The sequence below is a fragment of the Eurosta solidaginis genome, chromosome 5 (assembly GCF_040869045.1).
Source record: "Eurosta solidaginis isolate ZX-2024a chromosome 5, ASM4086904v1, whole genome shotgun sequence".
Lineage (NCBI taxonomy): Eukaryota > Metazoa > Arthropoda > Insecta > Diptera > Tephritidae > Eurosta > Eurosta solidaginis.
Genome location: NC_090323.1, coordinates 162,500,698 through 162,512,918, shown reverse-complemented (window position 1 = coordinate 162,512,918; position 12,221 = coordinate 162,500,698).

The window sequence follows — 12,221 nt, the reverse complement described above, 5'->3', positions numbered from 1 at the left end:
ATAAGGAACTTTTCGTAATTACTGCCTTATTTTAAGAGCTAGAGGCTTCAAATTTCAACGAATGCTTACGTATATAGCATATATGGTTGTCTGAAAAAATCATAAAGATCGGTGGTATATATAGTTTATATATGGTGGTATATATAGTATATATATATAGTATATATATATATATTTTTTTTTTTTGCAAATTTTAGCCCCATTTTAACAGCTAGAAGCTTCAAATTTCACAGAATACTTACGTATGTAGCATATATTGTTGTCTGAAAAAATCATAGAGATCGGTTGTATATATAGTATATATCTCATACAACCGATTGTTCAGATAAGAAACTTTTCGCAATTTCTACCCCATTTTAACAGCTATAAGCTTCAAATTTCACCGATTGCTTACGTATATAGCATATATTGTTGTCTGAAAAAATCATAGATATCGGTTGTATATATAGTATATATCTCATACAACCGATTGTGCAGATAAGAAACTTTTCGCAATTTCTACCCCATTTTAACAGCTATAAGCTTCAAATTTCACCGATTGCTTACGTATATAGTATGTATTGTTGTGTCAAAATATCATAGAGATCGGTGATATATATAATATATATATGATGTTATATATAGTATATATATATAGTATATATATATTTTTTTTTTGCGATTTCGGCCTCATTTTAACAGCTATAAGCTTCAAATTTCACCAAATGCTTACGTGTGTAGCATATATTGATGTCTGAAAAAATCATTGAGATCGGTGGTATACATAGTATATATCTCATACAACCGATTGTTCAGATAAGAAACTTTGCGCAATTTCTGCCCCGTTTTAACAGGTAGAAGCTTCAAATTTCACAAAATGCTTACGTATATAGCATATATTGTTGTCTGAAAAAATCATAGAGATCGGTGGTACATATATTATATACTTCATATAAACTGTCATTTTTGCCCCTTTTTTACAGCTAGAAGCTTCAAGATTCATCAAATTTCATCAAATAGTTACGTTCACGTCATATATTTTTGAAAGACGTGATTCGTAGTCATAGTTTTTACATGCAGACCACAAAAAACGTGAAGCTTTGCATCCTCACACAGATTACCTACCTATTTTTATACTCAGTTGAGCAGAGCTCACAGAGTATATTAAGTTTGATTGGATAACGGTTGGTTGTACATATATAAAGGAATCGAGATAGATATAGACTTCCATATATCAAAATAATCAGGATCGAAAAAAAATTTGATTGAGCCATGTCCGTCCGTCCGTCCGTCCGTCCGTCCGTCCGTCCGTCCGTTAACACGATAACTTGAGTAAATTTTGAGGTATCTTGATGAAATTTGGTATGTAGGTTCCTCAGCACTCATCTCAGATCGCTATTTAAAATGAACGATATCGGACTATAACCACGCCCACTTTTTCGATATCGAAAATTTCGAAAAACCGAAAAAGTGCGATAATTCATTACAAAAGACCGATAAAGCGACGAAACTTGGTAGATAAGTTGAACTTATGACGCAAAATAGAAAATTAGTTAAATTGTGGACAATGGGCGTGGCACCGCCCACTTTTAAAAGAAGGTAATTTAAAACTTTTGCAAGCTGTAATTTGGCAGTCGTTGAAGATATCATGATGAAATTTGGCAGGAACGTTACTCTTATTACTATATGTACGCTTAATAAAAATTAGCAAAATCGGAGAAGGACCACGCCCACTTTTAAAAAAAAATTTTTTTAAAGTAAAATTTTAACAAAAAATTTTATATCTTTGCAGTATATAAGTAAATTATGTCAAGATTCAACTCCAGTAATGATATGGTGCAACAAAATACAAAAATAAAAGAAAATTTAAAAATGGGCGTGGCTCCGCCCTTTTTCATTTAATTTGTCTAGGATACTTTTAACGCCATAAGTCGAACAAAAATTAACTAATCCTTTTGAAATTTGGTAGGGGCATAGATTTTATGGCGTTAACTGTTTTCTGTGAAAATGGGCGAAATCGGTTGATGTCACGCCCAGTTTTTATACACTGTCGACCGTCTGTCCTTCCGCTCGGCCGCTAACACGATAACTTGAGCAAAAGTCGATATATCTTTACTAAACTCAGTTTACGTACTTATCTGAACTCACTTTATCTTGGTATGAAAAATGAACGAAATCCGACTATGACCACGCCCACTTTTTCGATATCGAAAATTACGAAAAATGAAAAAAATGCCATAATTCTATACCAAATACGAAAAAAGGGATGAAATATGGTAAGGTAATTGGATTGTTTTATTGACGCGAAATATAACTTTAGAAAAAACTTTATAAAATGGTTGTGACACCTACCATATTAAGTAGAAGAAAATGAAAATGTTCTGCAGGGCGAAATAAAAAACCCTTAAAATTTTGGCAGGTATTACATATATAAATAAATTAGCGGTATCCAACAGATGATGTTCTGGGTCACCCTAGTCCACAAATTGGTCGATATATGGAAAACGCCTTCACATATACAACTACCACCACTCCCTTTTAAAACTCATTAATACCTTTAATTTGATACCCATATCATACAAACAAATTCTAAAGTCACCCCTGGTCCACCTTTATGGCGATATCTCGAAAAGGCGAACACCTATAAAACAAAGGCCCACTCCCTTTTAAAAATACTCATTAACACCTTTCATTTGATACCCATATCGTGCAAACAAAGTCTAGAGTCACCCCTCGTCCACCTTTATTGCGATACCTCGAAAATGCATCCACCTATAGAACTAAGGCCCACTCCCTCTTAAAATACTCATTAACTCCTTTCGTTTGATACCCATATTGCACAAACGAATTCTAGAGTCACCCCTGGCCCACCTTTATGGCGATATCTCGAAACGGCGTCCACCTATAGAACTAAGGCCCACTCCCTTTTAAAATACTCATTAACTCCTTTCGTTTGATACCCATATCGTACAAACGCATTCTAGAGTCACCCCTGGTCCATCTTTACGGCGATATCTCGAAAAGGCGTCCATCTATAGTACTTAGGTCCACGCCCTTTTAAAATACTCATTAATACCTTTCATTTGATACCCATATCGTACAAACGCATTCTAGAGTCAACCCTGATCCACCTTTATGGCTATATCCCTAAATGGCGTCCACCTATAGAACTATGGCCCACTCCCTCATAATATACTCTTTAATGCCTTTCATTTGATACACATGTCATACAAACACATTCCAGGGTTTCCCTCGGTTCATTTTGCTACATGGTTATTTTCCCTTATGTTGTCAACATAGCTCTCAACTGAGTATGTAATGTTCGGTTACACCCGAACTTAACCTTCCTTACTTGTTTATTTTATATTTATCTTAAAAATCGTTTAGATATGTTCAAATTTCACCAAATGCTTACGTGTATAGCATATATTGTTGTCTGCGAAAATCACAGATACCGGTGGTATATATATTATATACCCCATATAAACTCTAATTTTTGTCCCCTTTTTACGGCTAGAAGCTTCAAAATTAATCAAATTTCGTCAAATAATTACGTTTACGTCATATATTGTTGAAATACGTGATTCGTAGTCATAGTTTTTACACGCAGACCACAAAAAACCTGAAAATTTGCATCCTCACACAAAGTACCTACCTGTTTTTTATTTTATATTTATCTTAAAAATCGTTAAGGTATGTAGATCTGTTCACTATATATTTCTTATCTTTTACATCCGATTATTCAGAGATTACGAGCGGGATAAGATTATTGTTCAGCCCCATTCATGAAAGGTATGAAGTATTCGGCACAGCCGAAGACAGTCCCGTTTTTACTTGTTTTTATTTAAAAAAATATATTTAAAAATTTTAATTGTTTGAGGTCGGAAAAAGTTGAATATTTGATTTCAAGTTACAAAATATTTGCTCAAAATATTACGTAAATAGTTATATCACCAACATACAAGAGCCAATAAATTTAATTCTGAAAGTAGCGAAAAATTGCATTGACCTATAGCCTCAAGTTTTGTGGAAACATATTCTATATACATATATCGTTGGAATTTGGGTTTCAATAACACAGGCCGACAAAATGAGACCGATTTTTTTACCATAAACCAGACCCTACTTTCCTAAAGGTTTTCGATGCGTTGAATTCAAATCTGGACGTAGAATTGCTCTATCGCGCCAGGATTTTGAGATATCCTAACCTAAATGTGCAAAAAACACAGTTTTTGCCTATTTTTGAGGTTATATATAAACGACAGATTTTTTTTGTTTAAAGCACACATATCATCTTAAAGAAAAAGTCTTTATCTTACGAGTGGCGTTGAGTTTGCTCAAATGGTTTTTTTTCGCTAAGGTAGAGCAATTGTCGTAAGACTTATCGTAAGAGGTATGTGTTCTACTGCGTCACACTTACGTTAATTCAGTGGTTTTTCAGCTATAGGAAAATTAGCAAATTTATAAACTTTAAATTGCGCTATCTTAGCGAAAAAAAAGATATTTGAGCAAACTCAACGCCATTCGTAAGAGAAAGACTTTTTCTTTAAGATGATATGTGTGCTTTTTAAAAAAAAAAAATCTGTCGTTCTGCGTCCAGATTTGAATTCAGCGCATCGAAAACCTTTAGGAAAGTATGGCCTGGTTTATGGTCAAATTTCTTGTCGGCCTGTGTAATCATACTAAAAGTGAATGTAGAGATGTCCGCAAATGTTGCATTGGAAATTGAATTTGAAAACTTTTGCAATGCTAAATTAGAGAGCTCGCGTGGTTTGTTTTAAATTTGTGTTGAAATTTACATACATATATTAGCAACAGAGATTACTGAGGTGGTGAAATACCATTTGTATTTAATAAAATGTTTAACAAGTAAATGATAGGCATGTTTGCTTTACGGTTCCCCACTTCCAGTCAAAAAATGTCTCATAACCAAGAAAAATAATGTACCGAATTGTAATAAAAAGTCACAGAAACTACCCCGTAAGGAGAATCTCTAGTTCAAAATAAGTGAATTTCTACTGCATTCTGAACCACTAATAGTTCGCCAACTATCTCTTTTACATGTTTTCAACTGGCAAATTTAACATGGCAATGTCCTAAGCGGTGGAAATTGTCCCCGCTGCTTTAACTTTTCACTAGTTCCTAACTATATACAAATTTCTTTTTGGTACTTTTTCGATAGTTACGTACTGGTGGAATAGTGCTGAGAAAGGGTCTTACTCATATGTAGCCGCAGCTCGTTAAAGCTGGTAACAGTTTTTTTTTGTCGATTTTATAACTTAAAATCTAGCTATTAACGAACTAATAATTATTTGGCACTCTAGGTCAAGTTCTGAACCAGAATTTTGTATCACTAGTTACTGACTTCCCTTGAGGGTAATTAACTAATATCATATGAAGTTAGAATAGGCTCCACTTATTTTGGTTCAGTTTTGCTTACAGTCTTTGGTCATATGCCCCATATATTTCAGCTCCGCTGTCAATTATCTATTTTAATTTTATTTATGAATCAATTTTGATTACACATTTTTTCAGTACTATAATGTTTTTAAATAACTTTTAGTTGCCAAATTGTTAGCGTAAATTTTTTTATCATACACAAGTGCCTGAGCTTCATACAGAGTGTTTTTCTTGGCGCTTTCATAAGAAATTCAAGCATTTTCATATGATTCAAAATTATATGTGAGGGCATATGGGAGTGCTATGAATAATTTTTTTTATATTGAGAGTGTGAATTTGAATCTGTGCCTATGATTCATGGCAAAACAAAAACAAAAGTGCAACAAGTGTATAGGGGTTGAGGAGCTCTGGCTTTTGCTTTTATTTTTGTGTTTATAGCTGTACATTAGGGTAGTTCTTAAAATCGAATTAACTTTTTTTTCAGTTTCACCCCTTCAAATAATAATAATAAAATCAAAAATATTAAATATATAATTTGGTCCCAGTTGTAAACAATTGAAAAGTCCAAAGTCAACTATGGAATCGTTACATACGATCACGGATCGAAAACTATTTTCACGAAAGCTTTTATTATTATTTAAAAAAAATATATAATAATATATTATGGATCTAGTGAGTATGCGTTGTTCCTAGTTCACATATTTCATTAATCCGATATACCATATCAGAGCTATTGTGATTTAAAAAACGGCATTTGATCACGCATCGTACGTTACGATTCGGCCCCAGATTATCAGACTAAAAGAAATCAAAATTATCAATTTTTTATACTAACAAATAAAATCGATGCTACTAAATAAGGCCCGACTGGAAACGGTTAAGGCGCATAATACAGAGTATCAAGTTCAAATTATCCTAAGAAAAGTCAGTATTTTAAGACGGGCACCTTAACTACAGAGCGACACCCCTTTACCGCCTCCTACTGGTTCCCAAATTTTTAAGTAATCTTTATTATCGTTTCATGGATTAAAAGTGGAAAAACAAGTTTACTTGTGCTATTACGACCACCTTAATATGCATACATTGAAGTTATTACCCAAACATAAGACGTTATGCACACTACGCAGCAAAATTGGTATTTGAATTAGCGGCGAATAGCTTAGGTACCTAAAAAGAATTGTATTGATTTCTTCAACAATGATTTCATATCTTGCACTAATAAGTAGCTCATCATTGGAACAGCGCTCACGCCCTAAAACTAAACGCAACAGGAGTCTTACAGAAACAAATTTAGATTAATTATATCACCCACAGGGCAACGTCAAGTGAGCATCTGGGTTAGCGAATACGAAATTGGGGCAATCGAAAAATGCACCTCTCTCACCTCTGTGATGTATTATGTTATTTGTAACGGTTAATATTTTGAGCTTAGTTTTTTTTTTTTTTTTTTTTTTTGTTTAGTGGCAATTACTTTTTTAAGCCGCTCCTTAGTGCCCCTTGGCCACTTCAACAATATTATATTCTTATATTCTTCAAACATATTGTAAGCTTAACACATATACAAGCACACATACTATGTAAAAGATAAACATTTCGACAAACATTCCATTTTGGCTGATGTGGTGAATGAGCATTTGATAAATGAATGACTTCGTAGGCGCGGGCGTGAGCATTATTCAAATTTGATTGCTTATTTCAACGAAGCATTCAAAGACACGAGCTAGGATTTCAAGAAAAAAATTGCGATCTACCCTATCAACACAACTCTGGCATGTAAAATCATCAAAAAAGGAGTTAAATAAAATACAATAGTTAACAAACAAAAACTAATTTGCATTCTCTTCATGCTTACATAAAACTTACTTTACTTTAACAAAAACTAGCGCTGATGCTTAGTTTTTGCACTAAATTGCAATTTAGATGCAAAGTTAAAAAATTACCCATACACGTTTTAAGCTCTCAGGAGCTTAATATAATCGCGCTTGTGGTCGAACCATAGGTAGATGGTTGAAACCTCACCACCAAGCGTGGATGGCTATGAAATTATTAGAATGAAACTGGCATAAAATCTACTTTTTCTATTTTACCTTTATACTAAGCCGCTTTCATGTTTGTCCCCTCATTTCCATACGAATGTTTGACCCACGGAAAAGTCTTTTTCGGTAACTTCCCGTTGAGCTAGACACTTGATACTTAGAACATAGTTCAGATCTGAGAGACATTACTATGCAAGTGAAACAAAAATCCGCTAGGTGGCGCACGGATATAGATATACAGAAAATTACTTTTAAAATGGAAATTTTGCGATCGACTTTTAATTAACTTCTCGATGTTCTAGAGACTTGAAACTTAGCACATAGTTTGCTAGTCGATGTCACTACAATTCGTGGAAAACAAAATCCCGCCAGGTGCAGACGAATCGAGATAAAAGAAAATCCCTGAAAATCCCTGAAAAAATGCAGGGAATCTTGCAATCGATTTTTGAGTAACTTCCCGGTGAGCTGGAGATATCAAACTTGAGCCGTAAGTCAGAACCTGGTGAAAATGCAATATTTTATCAAAAAAATTCCGATAGGTAGCGCATGGATCGAGATATTAGGAAAATTTTATTTTAATTTGGGAATCTTTCAATCCATTTTTAACTAACTTCCCGGTTACCTAGAGATCTGTAACTTAGCACATAGTTTGAGACCCTGTGACAATACAATTTGTAGGAAACAAAGTTCCTATAGGTGTCGTGCTAATTGAGATAACTACAAATCGCTGAAAGACGAGGGGAATCTAGCGATCGATTGTTGAGTAACTTACCGGTGAGCTAGAGACTTGAAACTTCGGCCGTGGGTCAGAACCCGGTGACAATGCAATATTTTATTTTAAAAAAAATCCGCTAGGTGGCGCATGGATCGAGATATTAGAAAATTATATTTAATTTGGGAATCTTTCAATCCATTTTTAACTAACTTCCCGGCTACCTAGAGATCTGTAACTTAGCACATAGTTTGAGACCCGGTGACAATACAATTTATAGAAAACAAAGTTCCGGTAGGTGGCATGCTAATTGAGATAACTCCAAATCCGTGAAAAACGAGGGGAATTTGGCGATCGATTTTTGAGTAACTTGCCGGTGAGAGAGACTTGAAACTTGGGCCTTGGGTCAGAACCCTATGACAATGCAACATTTGATCAAAAAAATGCCGCTAGATTACGCATGGATCGATATATTAGGAAAATTAATTTTAGTTTGGGAATCTTTCAATCCATTTTTAACTAACTTCCCGGCTACCTAGAGACTTGTAGCTTAGCACATAGTCCGCAACCTGGTGACAATACAATCTGCAGAAAACAAAATTCCGCTAGGTGGGGCGCTAAGTGAGATAACTACAAATCCTTGAAAAACGAGGGGATTCTTGCAATCGATTTTTGAGTAACTTCCCGGTGACCTGGAGATATGAAACTTGAGCCGTAAGTCAGAACCCGGTGACAATGCAATATTTTATCAAAAAAATTCCGCTAGGGGGCGCATGTTCGAGATATTGAGAAAACTAATTTTAAACTGAGAATCCTGCAAATCGCACAAGTCGAACTGTTTAGAAGATTAGGCCATACATTCATGGCTAGCCTTCTGAGTGTTGCAGACGTTGTAGAATGCCACCTCGTTGAAGGCCCAACTCAATGCACGTCCTTGCATACTTTAGGCGTACGCGACTTTCACCACGATTCTTATAGACATTCAGGCGTATGCTAATTTCATCACCATTTTCAGCTGTGCAAATTAAGCAGCTGACAAACGAGGTGGAACTCTTTTGTTATGATGCGAGGTGGAGTTCTGTTGTTTTCCCCAGTGTTGTCAACGAAAATGCCACTAATTCTATTAACTGCCTCGTTCTGTTTGACGATATCGCCTCTAAAACGATCATCGTTCGTGTGTTCGTATTATGAATTGCAATACGATAGACAAAACGATAACAGCTGACTGTTACGCAACGAAAGTGCTCAATTTGTGTTCTGTATCACGAAAGGTGCTACCAATACGAAAACAAAGTGTCAAAAACAAACAACAGGTATTCCCCTATCCTTTTGGTTGAAAATGAGCGACACAAACAAAAAAAGTGAGTATTATTAATTAGTTAGTTATTATTGTGTAAAAAAAACTTGTATTTTGTATTAGAAGATTCAAAAAAGACCACATGCGCCCACCTCCTCATGCTTGCTCATGAGCTGGAAGCTCAAAGATATGTTGAAATATTTTTTTGTCAACGAGAAAATTTTTAACAAACCTACAAATAAAATTATTTTGTAAACAATGTCAACAAAGGCGCAATTTGTTGTTTTACTGAGCGTCCGGTAAGTGAAGAACGTTCGAGCGGTCTCCCAATATCCGCCTTTGGATTTTTAATTCTTCTTCATGGGACACTTACAGAGGAATAGCTTGATACATTTTTATTATATTTATATGACTATATTTATTTCACTAACAACTTTATTTTTATGTCACTTATTTTGTAAACTTTATGGACGTGCGCAAAAACAAAACATATGTGCACAGAGGTGCAAGTTTGACACTTGATATCGTGTAGCTGACGAACGACGTAAAGCTACACGATAAACAGCAACGTAAGGTTCAGAATACCATGAGCACACGATATCGTCCAAGCAGGTATCGTTCGTTGAGAGTATCGTTCGCCAAACAGAATGAGGCTGTAAATCTTCCTATTTTGAACAAATAAATAAAGATAAGAATTTTCACTTAGGAATTACTTAAATTACTAATCAAAGTTGCAATTGCCTTTTTGTAGGCAGTACTAAAAAATTGAAAATAAAAAGATGATAAAAAAATTTTAAGGACTACCTTTATATAAATGGACCAAAAAATAGAAGGCAATTTTTCCTTTAATACAGATATAGTCTTGCTGAATTTTGACTAAAAATCTTTAACAATAGCTCTTGTAATAGAATTTGCGATTTAAAATTATAAAGGTAGAGTGCGTGTTTAAAGTTTAAATAATCAATTAGTTAATCCCAAAGACATGGTTTGCCATAAATTGAAATATTGCGCTTCACCTGTATAGTTTTAAATCCCAAAATTCTTTTACAAGAGCTATTGTTAAAGTTTTTTAGTCAAAATTCAACAAGACTATATCTGTATTAAAGGAAAAATTGCCTTCTGGTTTGTAGTCCATTTATATAAAGGTAGTCCTTAACATTTTTTATCATCTTTTTATTTTGACCTGGCTTCGAAATCTTTTTGAAGGCAAAGTAGCTTTCCATGAAGAGGATATATCTGTCTTAATATATAATAATAATAAATTCACAAGCATACCCGACAAACGATTCTGTCAGAAAATTGGCTTGCTTGCATTTGAAAAATGGCCATTCTTCCTTTTTATTACGCTCTTTCCCTTCTTCTTTTTCTTAAGCTTACTTTATTCCCTCCTTCTCATTCTCTTGTTTCATTTTTCTTACTCTCCCACTCCTACTACCACAACCAGAACTACCACTATCAACACCACTACCATTACCACTAACATCCACTACTGCTACCACTACCACTACCACTAATACTATAACTACCGCAACAATTCTATTCCAATACCTCTATCACTACTACTACCAAAACCATCACCACTACAGCTAATACTACCACTGTCCCTACCGCTAACATTACTACTATCACCACCATTAAAAATACCACCTCCGCTCCCACTCCCCCTTCCTCACCTATCAAAAAACTCTCAAACACAGAATCTTTGAACAAAATACTGGTTATCTGCTTCAAATTTTTGTGGATAAATAAATAAATAAATGTAAGGCGCGATAACCTCCGTAGAGATCTAAGGCGGAGCTTCTCTTCGTCTTTGCGTCGTGCTCCTCTTGATTTTTCCCTACAAATTGGCCGGACGGGCCTACATGTTTTATGCCGACTCCGAAGGGCATCTGCAAGGCAGATGAATTTTCACTGAGAGCTTTTCATGGCAGAAATACACCCGGAGCGCTTGCCAAACACTACCGAGGGGTGACCCCGCTTAGAAAAATTTTCTTCTAATTGAAAAACCTTATTTCTAAAATTTTGATGTTGCTTTGTCCGGGGTGTGAACCCAGGGCATACGGTGTGGTAGGCGGAGCATGCTACCATCACACCACGTTGGCCACAGAATTGTGCATATCCACAGAATTTAAACATTTCCGAGTAGACGAAGTAGCTTCGCACAATTTTCCATAAGAATGTAATGACCTAAACATAACAAGTGATCACGTGAACCTACTGCGCAAATTGCGTCACGACAGGCTGAGATCTTCGGATAGATATAAGATGAATACATATGCACATTCTTTTTTATTTATAAAGGTGTAATCCATCAGAAGTGAACATACTGACACTCGTGGTTGGTAATAATTGTGCCACTGGATGGATTTCTGTCAGCGCCGTCTAACAGTCGAACCGATAACGCAAACAGAAAATGTAATGTATAAAAATATAAATATGGTAGCTCTGCCTTTTAGGTAGAAATCCAGCATTCAGCCAATCGTATGCTCGCTTTCATTCTTGCAAAGCCGACGCAGCCCTCTGTTGGCCGAAAATAGTAATTTTATCATAAGAGATATGTGAAAACGAGTAAATGTGGCAACGCTATAAGCAAAGAAAAAATAAATGGGCATTAAAGAAAATATAGCGACCAAAGACGAAAGCAAAAGTAACGCTCGCCTTTTAATTGCAAAATAGCTGGAATTAAAGCTCAGGTGTGGAAAAAGAATCTACATGCCACACAGCGCTTCAAAAATTGAAAATGAATATTAGTGAAGAAATGATTAATATCCTGACTGATGCTGGGGTGGAATTTCCA